Here is a 22,829-nt window from a genome sequence, read left to right on the forward strand (position 1 = left end):
CGCGGAACCCGAGCGCCTTGGGGCCACCCCCGCTCGAGCGACGCCTCGTCTGCACCTTTGCCTGGTGGATGAGGTTAATTAATAGATTCGTGCCTGTTAAATGTGCAGATACAGATACAGGGGTTCCCTGCGCGTTAACTCGGTGGAGAACCTTTCGCTTGCAGGTTACACGCAGCTTTGGGAATCTCACGGAAGATGCAGGATTGTTGCCTCCACGTCGCGGGGCGGGGGAGGAGGAGCCGCAGATCCTGGCTGCACCTCTTGCGGTGTAAGACTCTGCTCGACAGCCTCAGGGATTCTGTGCAAAATGAGTGCGACTGTCTCGAACCTTTGCCTCTGTCAGATTGAACCTCCATTTGAGTGGTCTGCTCGGTTATGCCTAGGCATGAACTGCAGATTCTGAACTCAAAATGGTGCTCTGTAGATGTCCAACTTAAGCGTCTTTAAGGAGTTGCAAGTTGGAGGCGTCTGGCTGGTTTAATCCATTGTGTTGCTGAGGTTCGGGTTTTCTCCTGTATCCGGTGTTCACGTGGATGTGCTGCGGTGTAGGTGGTCAGTTTGATGATCACTGTGTAGAGGCTGCTACGTCTCTGAACGTAATTTGACCCCGCAGGAGGCTTATTTTACGCAAGTTATTTCCTACATTTAGAATTGAGTATGGGGATGAGTTGAGGCACTGGAAATGTGGCTTGAGTGATCTTCGAAGACAGTGGTGGCCAGTTTGAAATGTGTAGGGGGTGCGACAATTCTACGCATAGATTCCAGACTTCCTTCAATACTACATGAATGAATAAAGGATAAAACTTAGCCCCAGGCCAGATGAACTTGGTTGGCAGAGGGCACCTTGAAAAAATTTACATTATTCCAGGACCATGGAAGGTGGTGAAGGTCTTTGAACACCTTTCTGTGTGGCACTCCTAGGATGCTTTGTTGGGGGAAATGATGCAAAATGAGGTTTTCAAAATGACTAACCCAGTTGTATTATCCGAATTAATTTTATTATTGGTGTTCACAGATGATAAACGTCTGAATAGTTGTTACTTTGTTCTGAGTCTTTCATATTCTTGTCCAAATCAGAGACCTTACTGTTTGGTACCTCTGATTTACTATTAAGGTATGAAATTAAATAAAGTTGACACTGAGGCTGTCATGAGACTTAATCCTAACTACTTCGTTTTGGATTCTGGCATTTAAATATTTTAGTAGTAACCTGGGGTACACGTCAAAGTTGATTTTAGGTTTTCCTCCTCACAGTGTTTATTGTTGTTCTTTTTCAAGTGGCGTATGTTTTAACACTTTGACAAAGATTATTTTGTAACAGGTTTATGTTTATACTTAGTTGGCTCAGGAATTTTGGAACAAGTAGTTGCCTTAGAGTGCTGATTCTGAGGGAAGGTGGAGCAAATTGTTTCATTTGACTCTCAATGATTAACTATAACTAAACCATGGAGGGAATATAGGAAACTTTAAATTACAGTATTTCTCACCACCACCACCTTTTTGTTAAACAGCCGGCTTTACGGAGATAAATTTGTGCTTTTGCAAATGCTGTCATCTGGCTCACTTCCAAAACCAAGCTGGAGGAGGAGGAGGTCAGGGCTGGAAAGGCGGCAGCCTTTTTCCTTACTGAAGAGAGCTTTCAGTTGGAAAGAAATGGAAGATAAAATTCCTTCAGTACTGGCTGAGAATGGGTTGTTTGCATTACTTCCCAAACTCCAAGTGGGGGTGATAAGGTCCTGAATGTAAACTTACTATTGCTTGACTCAAGAAAGTGATGCTAATTTTACACTTAAAAAAAGAGAGAGTACTAGTGAAAGTCTGTTTCTCTGTTATTTGATTTGAGCATATAGAATGTCTTTGACATCGTATAACTTCTTTAACAACTTAACATTTTAAGGCTGAGAGCCATCTTAAAGACTATTTTATGGGGGGTATTTTTGGCCTTCCCCAGTAGGAATTAGATCCATGAGATTGCATGCTTATGTTTTCCATGATATGGACCTCTCAGTCAGGGTTTATTGTGTGAAGGTGATATCTAAGAAGATTTTGTAAGAAAGAAAATGGATTGGATGTGAAGTCTGAGGCTATTCCACATATCTGAATAGCATATGAGTTAGTTAAGATTTGGGGATGGAGCAAGCAAAGATTACTTCGCCAGAGCAACTGAAGCCTGTGTGGAAAGCATGAGAAATGGAGAGGTAGCAAGGGAATATGACAAGGGACAGATTTATAGAAAGCCTTGGAACCTGGGTAGGCTGAGGGAGCAGAAGGTGGAGCCCTGAGGAGGCAGAGCTGTAAGTGGGCAGGAACCAGGTAACTCTGTTTTTGTCTGTTTGTTTTGCTTTTCTTTTTCTGTGATTAAAACTGTTTTGACTTCTTACTCCTGATTTTGAGACAATCAGGTGGGTTTTTACCTTTTATTCCAGCTTAATTTCAGACGCTCTTCTGATGTTTTTTTAAATTTATTTATTTATTTATTTATTTATTAGGTGAGCTATAAGGAAATCTTTTCAAAGAGTATTAGTGTCGTGGTCTATTTTGTATGATAACTGGCTTCACGGTAAAGGTGACTAGATTTTATTTGCTTAATTAAGACAGTTAACATCTTAATAATTTTGTTTGAAGATGCCTTAGATGTAAGTAGAGGGAGCAGAGTATGAAGTGGCCTTTTTTTTTTTTTTTAAGGACATTTTACAGATTTTCTTTCTTTAAGCCAGTCTGATCATGACTATCTACATTTTTACAAATTAGCTTTTATTATTTTTAAAATTTTTATTGGAGTATACTTGATGTACAATGTTGTGTTAGTTTCTGCTGCAGAGCAAAGTGAATCAGTTATATATAGGTATATATATGTGTGTGTATGTGTGTGTGTATATCTATCTATCTATTTATCTATCTATATATCTATATATGTATCTCCACTCTTAGATTCTTTTCCCATATAGGTCATTACAGAGTATTGAGTAGATCAAATTAGCTTTTAAATAATTGTGCATTCATGAGGAGAACGTTCTTTACTTTGCAAAATAATATACATAAGCTTTAAGATGTTTTCAATCATAAACATTCAGCTTATACACAACTCTTCAGGAATATAATTACTTAAAAATATAAAGATTCCTTGTTGTCAGAAATAACTATAAAAGCTTACGTAGAGAATGTATGTTTGACATTGAAACCAAAAAATGTGTACTCCTTGCCCAGTGAACTTGTTTGAATAACTTGATTAAAATAATCCTGTAACTTTTCTCTTGTGCAAATTATGTATTTGAACTGTAACTTATTTAATGAAAAGTAAAATAGTTATTTTTCAGTTTTCCAACTGGAATGTGACAAGGATTTGCGTGTTAAAAACATGGTGAAAATTCATACCCTTTGTGCTATTTTTGGAGTTTTACTAAAAATGAATTCTTTTCTTGGCCACACATGCTTTCAGAGAATGAAGAAGCTATTGCAGGGATGGAGAGCTGTTTGTTAAGAATGCATTCTTCCTCTGTAGCCCTCAAAGACTATAGAGCTGTGTGCAGAGCTAGACAATCTGGGCATCCAGCCATAAAACATCCCTGCTGTAGCACAGATAGTTGTTCGCACCCTCCTGAGCCCTCCATGGCTGCAAACCACAACAGAAGGAATGGGCTTGGGAAAGCAGCGTTCACTGCTATTTTGAACTCTTAATATTCTGTGTGGCTCTCTGAGTTCCAGCTCCGCATTGGGACATTGGTTTTCTAAGATGTAGTAATGGTTAAGGGTAGGCAAGAATACAGCTTCTGAAATATGTCTCTTCTAGGCCAATGGATTTCAACATTTGCTGTGGGAAATGAGGAGCAGCAGGTTGTCTGTCTCAGGGTCTCCCTCTCCTTGTTTGCCTCTTTGTTGCAATACTTCTATCCTGTTGGGTAATGACCTGCCTGAAGACACATCACCTGGCCACTGGGCCTTGTGTACAGGGCCCAGAGGAGAGAGTCCTGTGGAGTCTGTCCTCCAGAGAGGAGAGCCTATGGGCTAGATAGGTACCATGTGGCTTAGATCCCACTCTACTTCCTCATAAACCTTTTTTTTCATAAACGTTTTTTGACACAAAATTTAAAAAAAATTTTTGTACAGAAATATGAAAATGGAAGAGTGTGCAGACATGTCAGCTCATCTTTGTTATAAGGTTACAGCATTTTCTGTGAACACCCATCTACTTGTATAAATAGATGTATAGATGTATAAACACCCATCTACTTGTATAAATCCACCCATCTACTTGTATAAATCCAGACATGTCAGCTCATCTTTGTTATAAGGTTACAGCATTTTCTGTGAACACCATCTACTTGTATAACACCCATCTACTTGTATAAATCCTCTAGAATACAAACACCTGAACAGCTTTTTTTCTTCAATCTAAAGTCCTACTCTGTTTTCCTTCTTTAGAATGTTTTAGAAATCATTACACTGTTCTATTTCGTAATGCCCTTCCTCTGAAGGCCTGAAGTGCAAACCTACAATATCACAATATCAAGTCAAATTATTCTCAGCAGCGGGATAACCCCTGTCTGTGACTGAGTCTTTTACTAACACACAGGCTGGCTAGTGCCAAACGTGGTTAGTGCCGAGGTGGTTATTGGGCGTATGTGTTTTGCCAGATTCATTTTATGTGTATAGTCTAGCTTATTAAGGATAAGATTTCTCACAACTAAAATCAGTTGCTTGGGTTGAGTCTGGCAAAGGCATTGTTTATTTTTTATTACCAAAGATAATTTGTTTTTAATTTTTCTTTTAATAAACGAATAACTTAAGATAGCAACCAGGAATTAAAGTTAAGGTCTGAAGCTGGGAAATGGCAGCAGAGGCAAAACTTATCACCTTCCCAACCATTGGGACTGTGAAAAGACGTTAACGTCAGGAATTGGGGGGGTGGGGTAGAATTACTCCTTTGATTGCATGTTTTCTCACACTCTATGTGAAATGCACAGGGGGAGGGGAAACTGTAGGAAGGGAATTTACAGCAACAGGCTTTATTCTTCAGGAGGCTGATGTTTTAAATGAGGCTTTGGGGGTAGGTGAGGGCAGCAGATGTTGGCTGTGTGGAAGCAAGTACATTTGAGTCACTGAGGACAGTGGAGAATTGTGTGTGCATGTTGGGGAGTTAGGAAGCATCCTCTCAGGTCGCCAGATCTCAGTTTAAAAATAATCTTCAAATAGGTACAGCTAACATTTGAGCATCTACTGTGTGATAGTGTGCCAAGGATGTGAGTGTTTATCTTACTTAATCCTCACAACACTCCCAGAAAATGGGTGCTTTAGTTCTATTTTACGAAGGAGGAAAGGGAGGACAGGGAAGGAAATAAAAGATCCTACAGCTTGTAGGAAGTGAAGCCAGAATTTACACTCAGTCTACTTCAGAGCCCTCACACATGGATTAATAGCTTAGATTATAGTCTCTTTTCCTCTGGTCTGTGTCCCACTGATGCACTTTATGTATGTTTTCCATTCCTCAGCAGCAGCTTGTAAGGTAGGTAGTATATTGTGTTCATTTTCTAGATTGGGAAGCTGAGGCTGATGGAAGTTGAATAGTTTGCCCGAAGTTAGAGCCTTAATAACATGTCTAGGTCCTCTGATGCCAGAGTCGGAGCCACTTTCTAAAGCCCAAGCCTGGTCATGTCGTTCCTTCCTTTACTCTACAAAAATTTAATACCTCTGTGTTCAGCGGCCACAGTGAAGACTGACCTCTCCCTGCCCTCCACGAGGTGTCCTTAGTGAGGGAGACAGGCACCAAACAAGTAAAAACAAACAAAGCAAAAAACTGAGATGCCAATTAAATGTCGTGAAGCTTCCTTAAGTTCACAGCAATCCACGTTGGCATATAATTATACAGCTGTGTTCCGCATCTCCCCTCTTGAAGCTGCATGTTAGCACGTGGGATGCTTAGAGAAGTCCAGCAGCAGAAGAAACGTTTACCTTCGTTAGCCCAGTCAGCCTTTCCCAGACTTATGTGACCATCAAACACTGTTTTCCCTTTGGTACTACCTTGTAGTGTAGTTCAGTGGAACAGACTTGGGAATGTGAAAAGAGAGTGCCCAGTCATTCGAAAGAGGGAGGGGACCCATGGGTCACAGTGGTCAGGCAGAACTTCACTTGAAATGGGCCCTGGAAGATTGATAGATAGCATTTAGCTGGATGGAAGGAATATTCTACAAGGAGACGAATGGGCAAGCCATGTTTGGGGAACATTTTGGCAAGTACCTAACCATAGCAGCTGGAACTCAGTATTTTTATTGAATAAGTGAACACCGAGACCTAGCTGTACGTGGAGTTTTCATGTTGGCAGTGAGGTTTAGAAGGGGTTATATGGGTAGAATCTCCATTCTTTGGCTGGTTAGGAACTTTTGATGGTTGTTGATGGGCATGATATTGAACCAAGTGGTAGATTAGAAACTTGCATGGAGCTGATACACAGTGGATGGTTGGAGGGGAGATTGGAAGCATGAAAACCATGGCTGTTGTGGTTGTCTGTCAGGCGATGCGAGCTTGGACAAGCATAATGGTAGGGGCACACTGAAACGGTGTTAGGAAAAATCAGCAGGACAAAATAATACCAAATGATTGGTGTGGGCTGTTGGAAAGAAAGAATTCTAAGAGGTCAGACACACTGTGCTCGCTGCTCTTTCTGGGATGTTCCAGAGAGGCTTTAAATTAAGTAAATAAAGAAGCTAATGTTAAACTGTTTGATTAAATACATAAATGAGTCCTTTTAAAACGCTGTTCGGGGAAAGATGGCACATAATATAGCAGTTTTAGAAGAGTTTATTGTTTGAGGTTCTGGGGTGGGGATTTGACTCACAAGCATAAATCCCAGTATGTAATGAGCCATGTAATAATAGGGTTCTGCTGTTAATTATGGTGAGTACTCGCAACGAAATTGAATTTTCTTAGTACCATCCCTGTAAAAAAAAAAAAAATCTTAACTCAGACTTTATATAACAGTCCCAGATAATATTGTAAACTTTATGGATATGGAATATTGACAAAAGAAAGGGAGAAAACAAATCTTAAGTATTTCCAGAAAATATGAGATCAGATTATAATGTAAGTAGTATACCAGTGTTCATGGTGGCTGTGTTGAAGTTACTAGAACTTTTTAAGTTAGGTGAATTTATTAGAAGTGATAATATGTTCTTTATTAACAAAGAAAAAAATTAAAGCAACAAAATAGACTTTTTTCTTTTTTACTCCTCTAGAACGGGGTGGGGAAGCTTTAAAACAGACAAAAATATTATTTATTTGCCACATTCAGGTGATGAATAAGAACTTTAGCCACTGTTGTACCTTTGTATGTATTATGGTTTTGCATTTAATTGATGAGCACTATTTATTCTCCCTGTTCATTTTGGACTCTAAACCCCAGCATAGCCACTTACAGATTAGTGCTTTGCAAAAAAGCCTTAATTATCATCATCATTTCTCTATTAGGTTTTGAGTTCCTTGATAGCAGGGATAATAATGTTTTTGTCTTTGTAATATCTACAGTATTTTGTGGATACTAAGATTAAAAAATTTCAATTTTGAGTCATTTGTTTCTTCAGAGATGTTGCTTCCACAGATGATCATAGGGGGAAGGGAAGAGATTGATAATGACTACTTTTCCTCTGCCTTTTTTTTTTCTTTTTTTTTTTTAGTCTTTTTAGGATAGTGACCCACCATATTTTCAACTAGTCAGCCCATCATGGGAGCACGGGATGCACCTGCAGGTGTGAGTAGAGTTATGCGATAAGTCCATCTTAACAGTCCTCGGTGGAATGCTTTGCACCGTGTTTTCTGTGGGTACCTGTAGGAATGGGCAGTTCTCTTTTCAGGTCTCTGGGCATTGCCAGTAAGTTCCACCAACCAAATTGTAAAGAAGTAATATGTGACATTTCTTAAGGACATTTGAACTTTAGGTATAATTCCTGGTTTGCCTTTCACAGATCAGGTGACTATCATTAGATACTAGCCATTGGAAAAATGAGTGTTATAACTAATAGGATCATTCTGGCCAATCCACAATGTCTGGTTAGCATATATTAAATGTATTTTTCTATACTCCTCTAGGGGGACTCTGGAAGTCAGATCGAATTTTTAAAGGATTTTGTCAAAATTCTTTTTGTTAAAATCAATTTATGTTAACTATAATTTAAGTACTCTTTTAGCACAGTTATTAAATGTGGTTAATTAGTTTACACATATGCCTATTTAGCCTTTTTTTTTTTTTTTTGTGGTACGCGGGCCTCTCACTGTTGTGGCCTCTCCCGCTGCGGAGCACAGGCTCCGGACGCGCAGGCTCAGCGGCCATGGCTCACGGGCCCAGCCGCTCGGCGGCATGTGGGATCTTCCCGGATCGGGGCACGAACCCGCGTCCCCTGCATCGGCAGGTGGACTCTCAACCGCTGCGCCACCAGGGAAGCCCCCTATTTAGCCTTTGATGGCAGAATTTTGATTATGTAGATCCCATGGCCTAAGAAAATGGGGTTTTCTCTTTAGCTTGTGGTCTTCCAACTAAATCTCAAATTAGTGGACATTGATTTCAGAATTCAGCCTTTAGGATTACTCAGAAGTTTTTCTTGCCTTTTATTTGTCTTTCCTGTAACCCTCCCCCTCAGCTTTTTTCATTTGCTCTTTTCATTTTTTTTTTTTCTCTCCTGAAACTTTGCACTTCAGAGATGGGAGTAAAGGCTTATCTTGAGGCAATAGGATGAACAGTGTGCTTTCTTTCATTTTGATGTATTGTTGTTTTGCTAAGCCTATTTGCTCTGAGGATATAAAACCACAACTGGAGAAAGGATTCCAAACTTCATAATAGCTGTATTTTTTTGAGTGCTTGTTGTGTGCCAAGTACAGGGCACTTAATACATTACCTACTTTATTCTCATCAATAGATGTGGAAACCAGGACACCTCAGAGAGGTCAGGGCTCCCTGATTGCTGGGACTGTGCTCCTGGCTGTTCAGTTGTTCCCCCTCATTCAGATGGACAGAGTGATTTTTATTACCATTAAAGATCTAAGAGATCAGGACTTCCCTGGCAGTCCAGTGGTTAGGATTCCTCACTTCCACTGCAGGGGCCACGGGTTCCATCCCTGGTTGGGGAACTAAGATCCCGCATGCTGCGCAGCATGGCTTGGGGCCCCAAATTTGATGTGTGGCATTTGGCTTCTTTTAATTTTAAAAATTTACCAAATGTTAACATAAATTACCTGTGTCTAACGGGTTCATAGATAGCCCCAATATCAGTAGTATCATTTGGGGCTCTAAAAGTACATTGAAAGAAAAATAACTTTGATGTGTTTATAAGAAATGTTATTTCTCTTGGAAAAACCTGATAGTGAATTCTTTTTTCTCCCTGATTTCAAAGTCTGGCATCCAGAATGCAGCTGAGGCAGGAGCATGTCTGTGAGACAAACATAGATCTCCTGAAATCTTATGGATTACTTTTTTTTTCTGCCACAGCAGCAGGTTTTTCTTAAAACATTGTTTGAAATTTAACATTACTGAAAATTTTAAGCCTGCTTAAAGGGATTCTAGTTTTGATTCAAATTATAAAAAGTAAGGCATTTTAATGAAAATCTGTGTCACCTTGACACCAGGATGCTTTAGTTATTAATGGGATAAGCTAGAAGTAAGGTGCCTTTGATATATATGAGCAGTGTATGATAACTGTCTGTCTTCTGTCTAATTCAACTACTTCCTACTACTTCCTGTTCAATCTCACATTTCAGTTGGAAAGCAATTTCCTCACTTGACCCATTTTTCTTCTGTATTGTGTCTTTCTTCCAGTTCTTCAACACAGAGAGTTTGAAGGAATGGAGTGTTGTAAACCCTAACAAGGTGAAGAGATTAAGATACCTGCTTTGGAATAAGCATATTCTCTGTTATTTCTTCCTTTGGCTCTCTGGTTGGAGGGATAATGGTTTTGCTTGTTTACTTTCATGTCACAGTTTTCAGAAGAGATACATATTGAATGACTGAGAATGGTAGAGAGGCATATGGGTAAAGAAAAACACAGGTGTGTGGGGGTAAGGATCTTGTTTTAGTAACATGGATAATTTAAGGATATTATAATTTTAGTAAATACATATGCAGTAAGCCTGGCATTAATAAGTCTATATTGTAAAATGTCTATTTATCTGGAGACCTGGGTCTCTTGATATCATTATCTTGTTATCATTAATGCCACCATTAGTCACAGGTTTGACGTTATCATGTGATGACATTTGTTTCGCACCCATGGCTTTGTAGAATGCTTGAATTGGCTTCTGTCCTTGCCAGATCAAATTCTAAATGCCCTAACATACCTAACAGAACACCAGTCTCTTTCCTGAAACCGTCTCTAAGTTCACTGTGTAAACTTTCTCTTTTCTGTTTACACTTATGCCTTTGGTGACCTTATTCAGTCCTGTGACTTTAAATACCATACATACCCTGAAGACTCCTATGTTTTGTTTTGCCAGCCTGGGCTGCTCCCAAGACTCAGTATTTGCATAGCTAGTTGCCTTCTCCACATCTCCACATGACTGTTTAGTGAGCATTTCCACCCCACAGGGTCAGGACCTGACTCCTGCTCTTGCCCCCGCATCCACTCTGCCTGTACTCCTCCCTGTCCTCCTCGAGAGCACTTACATCCTTCTAGTTGCTCCAGGCTCAAACTTTGGAGTCCTCCTTGGGCCCCTCTTTCTTTCCATGTACAGTACATAGGACATTAAACAGGTGATTTCCAAGTAGTCCATGGGTCAAAGAAGAGATCACAAGGGAAAGTCAGAAAATACTTTGAACTGAATTTAAAAAAGAAAACACAACATATCAAAATTCATGTGATGCAGCTAAGCTGTACTAAGAGGGAAATTTATAGCTTTAAATGTCTGTATTAGAAAAAGAGAAAGATCTCAAAGCAATAATTTAAGTTTCTACCTTATGATTCCAGGAACTGAAGAACAAACTAAACCCCATAGCGAGCAAAAAGAAGGAAATAAAGATTAGAGTGAAGTCAATGAAATAGAAATAGAAAACAGTAGAAAAGGTCAGTAAAACCAAAACCTGGTTAATGGAAAATATCAACTAAATTGAGAAACCTGTAGCTAGATTGACCAAGAAAAAGAGAGAAGATACAAAGTACCAAAATCAAGAATGAAGAGGGGACTTGAGAACTGATCTTACAGAAATTAAGTAGATACTCTGAATAACTTTGTGCAGACAAGTTAGACACCATAGATGAAATGGACAAAATTCTAGAAACAGACAAATTACCAAAACTGACTCAAGAAGAATGAAAAGTCTGAATGGACATCCAACAAGTAAAGAAACTGAATTAGCAATTAACAATTTGGCACAAAGAAGAGCCCAGGTCGTCTTGGCTTCACTGATAGATTCTGTCAGACATAAAAAGAACTAATACAAAGCCTTCACAAACATTTCCAGAAAATACAGGAGGAAGAAACACTTCCCAGCTGATTCTGAGGCCAGTACTGCCATGATAACAAAGCCAAAGACATCATAAAAAAATTAAACTACAGCCCAATATCTCTCATCAATGTAAACACAAAAATCTTCAGTCTAATATTAGGAAGCCAAGTCCAGAAACATATAAAAAGGATTATGACCAAATGGGATTTATCCTAGGACTGCAAGTTTGGGTTAACATCCTAAAATCACTTAATGTCATACACCATATTGATAAAATCAAAGACAAAACCACATGGTCATTGCAATAGATGCTGAAAGAGCATCTGACAAAATTCAGCTCCCATGTATGATTTAAAAAAACAAAAAACCTCTCAGCAAATTAGGTAAAGAGAACTTCTTCAACTTGATAAAGGGTGTATAGGAAAAACATACAAAACACAAGGAGTTAACTCATATTTGAGGGTGAGCAACTAAATGCCTTCTCCCTAAAATTGGGAACAAGACAAGAATGTCCATTCTCCTCACTTCTATTCAGCATTGTACTGGAGATTCTAGCCTGAGCAGTCAGGTTAAAAAAAAAAAAAAAGCATTTATTGGAAAGGAAGAAGTAAAACTTTGGCATGATTCTGTATGTAGAAAACCCTAAGGAGTTCTTACACAGACACACACACACACACACACACACACACACACAGCGCTACTAGAACTAGTAAACAAGTTCAGCAAGGTCACAGAATACAAGATCAGTATATGAAAATCATTTGTACTTCTGTATACTAGCAAACAATTTGAAAATGAAATTAAGAGAACAATTTCACTATGGCATCAAAAAGAATTAAATACTTGAGAATAAATTTAACAAAAGAAGTGAAAGACTTGGACACTGAAAACTGCAAAACATGGCTGAGAGAAATTAAAGAAGATCCAAATAACTGGAGAAACAGTCTGTGTTCGTGGATGGGAAGACACAGTGATGTTAATATAGCAGTTCTCCCTAAATTGATCTATAAATTGAATGCAGTTCCCATCAAAATCACAGAAGGCTTCTTTTTTGCAGCAATTGACAAGCTGCTTCTAAAGTTTACATGAGAATGCAAAAGACTTAGAATAGCCAAAATCATTTTGGCAAAAAACAAAGGAAGGTCTTAAAATTTCCAATTTAAGAATATACTATAGGGGGACTTCCTTGGCGGTCCAGTGGTTAAGACTTGGCGCTTCCACTGCAGGGGGCGCGGGTTCGATCCCTGGTCTGGAAACTAAGATCCCATGTGCGGTGTGGTGTGGCCAAAACAAATAAGCAAACAAAAAGAATATACTATAAAGCTAAAGCAATTAAGACAGTGTGGTACTGGCACATGGACAGACATATAGACAAATGGAGCAGAATTGAGTGTTCAGAAATAAACCTTTATCTTTATGGTGAATTTTTTGACAAAGGTGCCAAGGCAGTTCAGTGGAGAAAGGATAGTCGTTTGAATAAATGTTCTAGGACAGTTGGCTGTCCATATGCAAAAAACAAAAAAAAGGTGATTTAGACTTCACACCATATGCAAAAATGAACTCAGAGTGGATCATAGACTTAAATGTAAAAGCTGAAACTATAAAATTGTTAGTGCAGGAGAAAATCTTCAAGACTTTTGGTTAGACAAAGAGTTCATAGATAAAACACCCAAAGCATGATCCAAAAAGAAAAAAGTTTATAAAGTGGACTTCATCAAAATTAAAAATATTATGCTTCAAAAGATACCATTAAGAACATGAAGAGACAGTCCACAGACTGGAAGAAAATATTTGCAAATCATACAGCTGATAAAGGGCTTGTTTCAGATTATATAAAGAACAACTCTTGTAACCCAATAATAAGACAAAATACCCAGTTAAAAATGGACAAAGGATTTCAGTAGACATTCACTGAAAAAGGTATACAAATAGCTAATGAGCACATAAGATGCTCAACATCATTAGATTTCAGGAAATGAAAATTAAAACCATATCCACTTCATATCTACTAGAATGGCTACAATCAAAAGGACAGGCAATAACAAGGACTTGAAGAAACGGGGAACCTCATCCATTGCTGGTGGGAATTGCTTGGTGCAGCAGCTTTGGAAAACAGTTTGGCAATTTCTTAAAAAGTTAAACATAAATTTAGCCTATGACCCAGTAGCTCCTTTCCTACCTATCTACCCAATACAGATAAAAACATATCTTCACACGAAAGCGTGAACATGGAAGTTATTCATAATAGCCAATAAGTGAAAGTAATCCAAACTACCATCAACTGGTAAATGGGTAAATGAAATGTGGATATCCTTATGGATATCCATACAATGGAATATTAGTCAGCAATACGAAGAATGAAGTTGGGATACATGTTACAGTGTGGATGAATCTCAAAAACATTGTACCAATTGAAAGCAACCAGATTTCATTTACGTGATATTTCCAAAAAGGGCAAATCTGTGGGATCCAAAAGTGTCTTAGTGGTCGTGTGGGGCTAAAGGTGAGAATGGGGATTGGCATGAAGGATCTTTGGTGGATAATGAAATTGTTTGAAAACTGGATTATGGTTATGGCTGTATAGCTCTAAATTTACTCTGCATCTTTTTTTTTTAAGAAGGAAAAATGCTATCTTAAGGCTTTGATGCATGTTAAAATATGTATACTAATTATCAGACATTTTCATCTTATTTTTTATTAAAAATATGAGAATTGTTCTTTGTGTGTTTTGTGGGTTTTTTTGGTTTTATTTTGGGGGTATATTACCATTGCTATTTAATGTTCTATATAGTCAAGGTGTTAATGGATTAGCGACCAGCATTATATCTTGTATATCTGCTGCATTTCCAAGAATGAGTCTTAACTAATTTAAGCTATTTAAAATTTGCAGATCTTTGGGGTTTATAGAGGAGAAAACTGCGATCCAAAGAGATGGTGTGACTTGCGTAAGATCAGACAGTCCTGGGTTCAAACCCAGGTCTTGCCAAAAAAACCCCACTAGCTTTATGTCTTTTGACATAGGTAAATGAGCAAAGAAAAAGATAATTTATAAAAGAGACTAGTAATCAAACATTTAAAAAATTTATCTTGCCAGTAGTCAAAGAAAAGCAAATTAGAGAAACCAGAAAAATTTTTTGACATATTCAGTTGGCAACGCTCAAATATAATCCTAAGGAGAATGAGAAAAGAATCTTCCACTCATATGGTGCTAGTGAAAATGTGGCAGTGAAAATGGGTACAAACACCTGTAGGCAGTGAAAATGGTAGTACATATCAAAAGATTCAAATACCTTAATACCCCTAGTGAGATTATTTTGGGGGCATCTTTATTAAGGTATTTTTCCCCACATATACTAAACTGCACATATTTAAAGTATACCATTCAATAAATTTTTATATACCTTTGAAACCATCCCCACAATCAAGGCAATGAGCATATCTGTTGAGGTTAAGTTTTGAAGTATGTTGGTAGGAGTAGTGGGACAGTGCACTGGAGGGGGATGAGAAGCAAAATTTAAAAACCACATGACCACTGGAAAACGATGGTAGAGGGAATGGGGATGCCTTCCTTATAATTTTGCCCATAAAGGTAAGCTACACATAGCAGTTTTTGAAATATTTGTCATTCTTATAGGAAGGTAATTATCTCTTAAATATTATTTAATCAAACCTTTCCTTTTGGGGCTAAAATCTATTCTTTTGAAAATATAGAAAAGCATTGTGGTTAAGAGATTTGGGGACTTCACACACAAGTAAAGTTTTAACAGCAGAAGTGGGAGCTGACATATGGTTGCCGTCTTTTTTTTTTAATTGTTTCATTTAATATTTACTTGTTTATTTATGACTGCATTGGGTCTTAGTTGCGGCACGCGGGATCTTTTGTTGCAGCGCGTGGGCTTCTCTCTAGTTGTGGCGGGTGGGCTCCAGAGCACATGGGCTCTGTAGTTGCAGCACATGGGCTCAGTAGTTGCGGCATGCGGGCTTAGTTACCCTGCGGCATGTGGGATCTTAGTTCCCTGACCAGGGATCGAACCCACGTCTGCTGCATTGGAAGGTAGATTCTTAACCACTGGACCACCAGGGAAGTCCCGGTGGTCCCGACATTTGAGTGAAAACCACCATCATCTGCTCTTATCATTATTTTATAAAACAAAAGACGTTCCCATGCAAAGAAGTAGAAAGGACACCATCTTAGAGGAGAGTCCTATAAATTAAGTGAATGTAACTTTGTGAAAAATGTTCCTCATCCTTATTTTTCTAATTTTGTGGCGTTATCTGGAGTTACTTGATAGTGGGGTTGGTTTCACAGCTGTGTACATATATCAAAATTTACTGAATGGTATACTTTAAATATGTGCAGTTCATTCTCATTAACTGACAACCAGCATTTGAGGACCACTGGTATAAGCATGGTCTTGGGAGTATAAATTCTGGGATAGATTTCTGGGAATGCCACTTATCAGCTCAGTGACTTAATTTCTCTGAGCCTTTGCTCATCTGGAAGAAGTGGATAATAACGCCCACTACAGGGTTACTATACAAATTAAGTGAGATAGTGCATAAATTTGATACATTGTAGGTACACGTTATCTTCCCTGTATTCAGCCCTGCCAAGTCTGTTCCTTCCTACCACACATTTGTGCTATCATCTATTTGTGTGTATATTACTGTAATTTCAAAGGAGTGATTCAAGTCTAGAGAGAGGTATTGTTTTAACCCTATCATAGACATGACCATAGTAATCACTTTAGTATGATTTGTAAGGTGTGGGAGGGGGTTGTTTTATCCAGAAAAGATCCACAGATGGCCTATAAAATTATTGCTTGAACAAAAGGCATGGAATAGAGATTGAATTTGTATTCTTTGTAGACTGTTAGGATTTGTTCTTGTGATGATTATATTGTCCGTTTAATTTACTGTATTTCACACAGAGAAACCCCATTCAGGGTTCCAGAAGTGCTTATTAAATCGATCGTCTGTGGCATTTAATTATCATAATGTGGTAAAACTTTGTTCAGTACGATCAGATACCTAAGAAATATACAGTCACTCAGTCACATATGTTAAAGAGAGAAAGGAGAGGAGGAGAGTAGAGTGAGCAATAATATCGCCTTTTCAGTTCCACTAATATCTTTCTTAGATCTGTAATCTCCAGTACTTTTAAAGCTTTGGGTAATGAAAAGCAACTTCCTGATTCAAGAATAGTAGTTATTTATGCCCTGGTGCGAAACAAAAAGACAGCTTCTTAGGTCAAAAGGAAACATTTATTGAGCCTTAACCTTGTGGTAGGACAGGATCTTAACCTTTTAAGTAGTCACAGAACGCTTTGAGACTCCAGAAAACCTAAATGGAATGAAGAAGAAATTTTAATTATAAAAGAATTTCTCTCCAGAAAGTTTCTTCTTTTCGATAATGTTAATAAAATTATTTCATGGGAATTCCCTGGTGGTCCAGTGATTAGGACTCGGTGCTTGCCAGGGCCCAGGTTCAATCCCTGGTTGGGGAACTAAGATCCTGCAAGCCACACAGTGCAGCCAAAAAATAAAAAATAAAAATAACATAAATTCTTTTATACTTTTTAATATTTACTATTTAAATTGTCTCAGAATTTTAAAAAGGGAAAGCTATTGACTTTCCTTTGTGAAGCTAGCGTAATTATATCAAAAACATGAAAACGACATCAACAAAGCTATCTTTAGATTTCTATTAACATAAATATAATCTGAGAATCTTAAGTAATTTACAGAAAGTATAATTCATCAGTGTTAGCATTATTTCTTTAAAATCTCTTTCTAAAGAGCATTAGAGACATGCAGTAGCATAAGATTATCTTAACTGCTACCTGGAAAGTCACTGAGTAAAATTCAATATCCCTTAGACTCCTGCTTCTGGCTAAGGCAGACTAGCTGTATCAGACCACCCCTGCTGCCAAGAACTAAAAAAGTTAGGTGGAATATAAAAAGCAACTCTTTGAAGGCATTGGAAGCTACCAGGGTATTGAGGATTTATTTATTTATTTATTTATTTATTTATTTATTTATTTATAGCTGCGTTGGGTCTTCGTTGCTGCACGCGGGCTTTCTCTGGTTGTGGCGATTGGGGGCTACTTTTCGTTGCAGTGTGTGGGCTTCTCATTGCAGTGGCTTCTCTTGTTGTGGAGCACGGGCTCTAGGTGCGCAGGCTCAGTAGTTGTGATGCACGGGCTTAGTTGCTCCGCGGCATGTGGGATCTTCCCAGACCAGGTCTCAAACCGATGCCCGCTGCATTGGCAGGTGGATTCTTAACCACTGCCTCACCAGGGAAGTCCCAGCATTGAGGATTTTGAGGGGCCAAGATCTCCCAAAAGAAGGGAGGTAAGAGGCAGAATAAACATTTGCTGCCACATGACCCCTCAGAGACATTTGCCAACTCAAAAGCTGTAACTGAAGAGCTGAACTGAAAACTGAGGCTGAGAAGCTAAGTAGAGTGTTGTCTTGGCGGAATGGGGGGGGGCCACAAGAGAGATGTCAGGGATGACAGTGGGGAAAGGACCCTGGTAAACATCCCAGGCTTTTGGCTGGGCCTCCCTAATTGCTTTCCCCCACCCCCAAACAAAAGTTTTATCCTAGGAGTAATGATGAACATAAAGATCATCCTGAAATCCAACCCTTGCAGAAACTGAAACTTACTTTTGAATTGGTTAAAATAGATTAAAGTGATTTCACCTCTACTCTGAAGTGCCTGTCAGAAGCAAAAGTAAATAAATGTTCTCTAGAGGGAGATAATATCATCCAGTCTCAGATATCGCCACAGTTTTTCCATGCAGTGACTAACATTCAGTCCAAAACTAGGCATGTAAAAAGACTGAATATCATAAATCACAGCAAGGTCCTTTGTGACCCACCTCCTAGAGAAATGGAAATAAAAACACATATAAACAAATGGGACCTAATGAAACTTCAAAGACCATAAACAAGACCAAAAGACAACCCTCAGAATGGGAGAAAATATTTGCAAATGAAGCAACTGACAAAGGATTAATCTCTAAAATTTACAAGCAGCTCATGCAGCTCAATAACAAAAAAACAAACAACCCAATCCAAAAATGGGCAGAAGACCTAAATAGACATTTCTCCAAAGAAGATATACAGACTGCCAACAAACACATGAAAGAATGCTCAACATCATTAATCATTAGAGAAATGCAAATCAAAACTACAATGAGATATCATCTCACACCAGTCAGAATGGCCATCATCAAAAAATCTAGAAACAATAAATGCTGGAGAGGGTGTGGAGAAAAGGAAACACTCATGCACTGCTGGTGGGAATGTGAATTGATACAGCCACTATGGAGAACAGTATGGAGGTTCCTTAAAAAACTACAAATAGAACTACCATATGACCCAGCAATCCCACTACTGGACATGTACCCTGAGAAAACCATAATTCAAAATGAGTCAGGTACCAAAATGTTCATTGCAGCTCTATTTACAATAGCCAGGAGATGGAAACAACCTAAGTGTCCATCATCAGATGAATGGATATAGAAGATGTGGCACATATATACAATGGAATATTACTCAGCCATAAAAAGAAACGAAATTGAGCTATTTGTAATGAGGTGGATGGACCTAGAGTCTGTCATACAGAGTGAAGTAAGTCAGAAAGAGAAAGACAAATACCGTATGCTAATACATATATATGGAATTTAAGGGAAAAAAATGTCATGAAGAACCTAGGGGTAAGACAGGAATAAAGACATAGACCTACTAGAGAATGGACTTGAGGATATGGGAAGAGGGAAGGGTAAGCTGTGACAAAGTGAGAGAGTGGCATGGACATATATACTCTATCAAACATAAAATAGCTAGCTAGTGGGAAGCAGCCGTATAGCACAGGGAGATCAGCTCAGTGCTTTGTGACCACCTAGAGGGGTGGGATACGGAGGGTGGGAGGGAGGGAGACACAAGAGGGAAGAGATATGAGAACATATGTTTATGTATAACTGATTCACTTTGTTGTAAAGCAGTAACTAACACACCATTGCAAAGCAATTGTACTCCAATAAAAATGAAAAAAAAAAGAATATTGAGCACAGTTCCTTGTGCTATACAGTAGGTCCTTGTTGATCATGGATTGAAAATAAATCATTAAACTTTCAAAAAAAAAAAAGACTGAATATCAAGAGAAAAGACAGACAATAAGGACACCCACAGAAGATCCAGGTATTAGGGTTATCAGACTTGGACTTTAAGATAACATCAATTAATATGCTCAGAAAATTTAATGACATAAGAGTTTCAGCAGAAAACTGGAAACTATTAAAAAAATTAAATGGAAATTCTAAATTGAAAAGTACAATAACAGAAGGGTTCCATAACAGATTAATCACAGCTGAAAAGAGCATTCATGAACTGGAAGACAGATTAGAAGAAAATATCCGTGCTAAAGCACAGAGACAAAAGGATAAAAAAGGAAAAGAAAAAATACATAGACAAATGGGACACTTTGCTGTCTAAAATACTTATATTTGGAGTCTCAGAGGAGAGGAGAAAGAAGGTCAAAAGTAATATTTAAATGGCTGAGAATCAGGACTTCCCTGGTGGTCCAGTGGTAAAGAATCTGCCTTCCAATGCAGGGGACGTGGGTTTGATCTCTTGTCGGGGAATTAAGATCCCACATGCCATGGGGCATCTAAGCCCGTGTGCCACAACTACTGAGCTCATGCACCTCGATGAGAGAGCCCGCATGCCACAACTACAGAGCCCACGTGCCCTGGAGTCCACGTGCCACAGCTAGAGAGAAGCCCACGCACCACAACGAAGAGCCCTCACGCTGTAACAAAAGATCCCGTATGCCTCAATGAGGATCTCGCATGCTGCAACTAAGACCTGACACGGTCAAAAAAGAAAGAAATTTAAAAAATGGCTGAGAATCTTCCAAAACTGATGAATGCTATCAAGCCATAGATTTAAGAATCACTATGGCTGCTGAGCCTGTGCGTCCAGAGCCTGTGCTCCGCAACGGGAGAGGCCACAACAGTGAGAGGCCCGCTTACCAAAAAAAAAAAAAAGCTAATGGAGAAAGAGAGGGGAAATGGAATAATAAAAAAATACTGGTCCAAAAGAAGACAAGAAAGGAGAGAAATAAAGTGTAAAACAAGTAGTAAAATGGTCAATTTAAGTGATATCAGACAAAATAGACTTCAAGGCAATACACATCCCTAGAAATAAAAAAAGGAAATTTTGTAATGCAAAATGAGTTAATCCACTAGGAAATTTGTATGCACATAATAAGATAGCTTCAAAATACATAAAGCACAAATCAACAGAATCAAAAGGAGAAATAGATAAATTCATTATCACTATTTCTTCTGTTAGACACAAATTAGGAAGAGCGGGGTATTTGTTTAATGTGGTATAAACTCTCAGACCAGCTTTCCCTACTGTACTCAATGCTAAAACCCTAAAAGCTCTCTCTCACTAATTTTTATACCAAATAACCCACTTGCAGAATTTCTGCTTTTCATTCTAGAAACTTTTGAGCTCTGCTGGGGTTTGAAGTTCTTACTTTCCAAGTGGGGAATGCTTCTACAAGAGTTCACAGAATAGTTTCATTGAGTTGGACTATGAGGCTGCCACCCATTTGGGGCACTGGAGAGACAATGGAAGGAGGAAGAGAGGGACAAAGGGGGCTTCCCTTCCTGGTTCTAATGTACTTTTTTGGTGCAGCAGTCAGCAGATTAGCATCTGGGAGTCCTGGTGGTTCTCACCTCAGTGGCACTTAAGGAGCAGCTTTGGTCCACCCATAATACCCTTGGGGAAGATTATTTGCCACCTAGGAGGGCCCTTGTATGGACCATCTCTGACTTGGGCCCTCTGTTAGGTCTTTTTGCTACTCACCAGCTGTGTGTCCTATGGCAGCCACATTGCCTCCAGTCCACAGGGAGGGATCCTCTTCTAAATTCTTAGCGCCTTATTTGTACACCCTCAGCCTAGAGGTAGTAAATTTCTGCTGTCTGCATTTGCTGCTTCTGGATCACTTAGAGACCTTTTTTGCCCCTCTTAAAAGTTAGCCAACTTTTACTAGTTAACAGATCTATTAAATCTACCCTGTTCAAATTATTGGTGTGGTTTCTGATGCCAGCTGTTCTCTGACTGCTAAGACTTACTGACATTAGTATTTAATCTTCTCTAACATTGCTTTCTAAGTCCCTGCCAGTTAATAAGGTGTGTTAGTTTTCTATTGCCGCATAGCAAATTACCACAAACCTAGCTGTTTAAAAGAACAACCAATGTTAGTTTAGAGTTCTGTGGGCCAAAAGTCTGGCATGGCATGACTGAGGTCTCTGCTTAGGGTCTCACAGGGCTGAACTCAAGGTGTCGGCCAAGCTGAGCTCTCCTCTGGAGGCTCTGGGGGAAAATCTGCTTCCAGGCTCGTTGTTGGCAGAATTCAGTTCCTTGTGGTTGTAGGACTAAGGTCCTTGTTTCCTTGCTGGCTGTCAGTGGGGGTTGCTCTCAAGGCCACCATGTTCCTAGCCATGTATCCTCCATCTTCAAACCAGCAACTGTGTGTTGAATCCTTCTCATACTCTGAACTTCTGGCTTCTGTCTCTGACCTCTAAACCTGGATTCAGAGGGTTCATGTGATTAGGTTGGGCCCCCTTAGATAATCTTCCTATCTTAAGGTCAGTTGATTTGGGACTTTAATTACATCTGCAAAGTTCCTTTACAACAGTGCCTAGATTAGTGTTTGATTGAATAACTGGGAGAAAGTATGTATAAACCAGCAGCTAAGTATGGGGAGAGTGTCTTAGAATTCTGCCTACCACAATATGAAATAGAAATGAGAAATAAAAAGATGAAAAGAAGATGGTTGTTTACAGATTGTATATCCAGAAAACCCAAGGTGGTCTGCTGTAAAGTTATTTGATGCAGTATAGATAAATCAATAGTCTACCATCAGTAACCATTTAGGCAATACATAGACTATTTGATCCTAACATAATAACATTAAAGTATCATAAAATACCTAGAAATGGGCTTAACATGTATAGGAAATAGATATAAAGAAAATGACAGTTTCACTGAAAGAGAAAGAAATACATTGAGAGATTTCCTCAATTAGGAAAATTAAATCCTACAGAGCTTTTGGTTCAATTAATTTGTAGGTTTAAAGCAATTCTATTTAAAAAAAAACTACATGTTTTTCTTTTCGAACATGACAAAATGGTTGTAAATTTCATCTGGAAGGATAAAAGCATAGTTAAGTAAATTTTTAAAACAGAATAATGAGGGAAACTAGTGGTAGCAGATAACCAAGATTTTATGAAACCGGAATAATTAAAATAGTGTGGTCCTGGCAGAAGCACACAGTGATTAATGGAGCAGAATGGTCTTCAGGCCCATCTGTTATATGTGGTTTT

General features: G+C 38.7%; 1 protein-coding gene across 1 annotated transcript in view; it reads left to right on the forward strand.

Annotated features, from left to right (window-relative positions):
- TNRC6C (trinucleotide repeat containing adaptor 6C) overlaps window positions 1-22,829 on the forward strand; it is a 127,417-nt gene that overhangs the window by 1,127 nt on the left and 103,461 nt on the right. The window lies entirely within an intron of this gene.

This window comes from Delphinus delphis, chromosome 19 (genome assembly GCF_949987515.2).
Source record: "Delphinus delphis chromosome 19, mDelDel1.2, whole genome shotgun sequence".
Classification (NCBI taxonomy): Eukaryota; Metazoa; Chordata; class Mammalia; order Artiodactyla; family Delphinidae; genus Delphinus; species Delphinus delphis.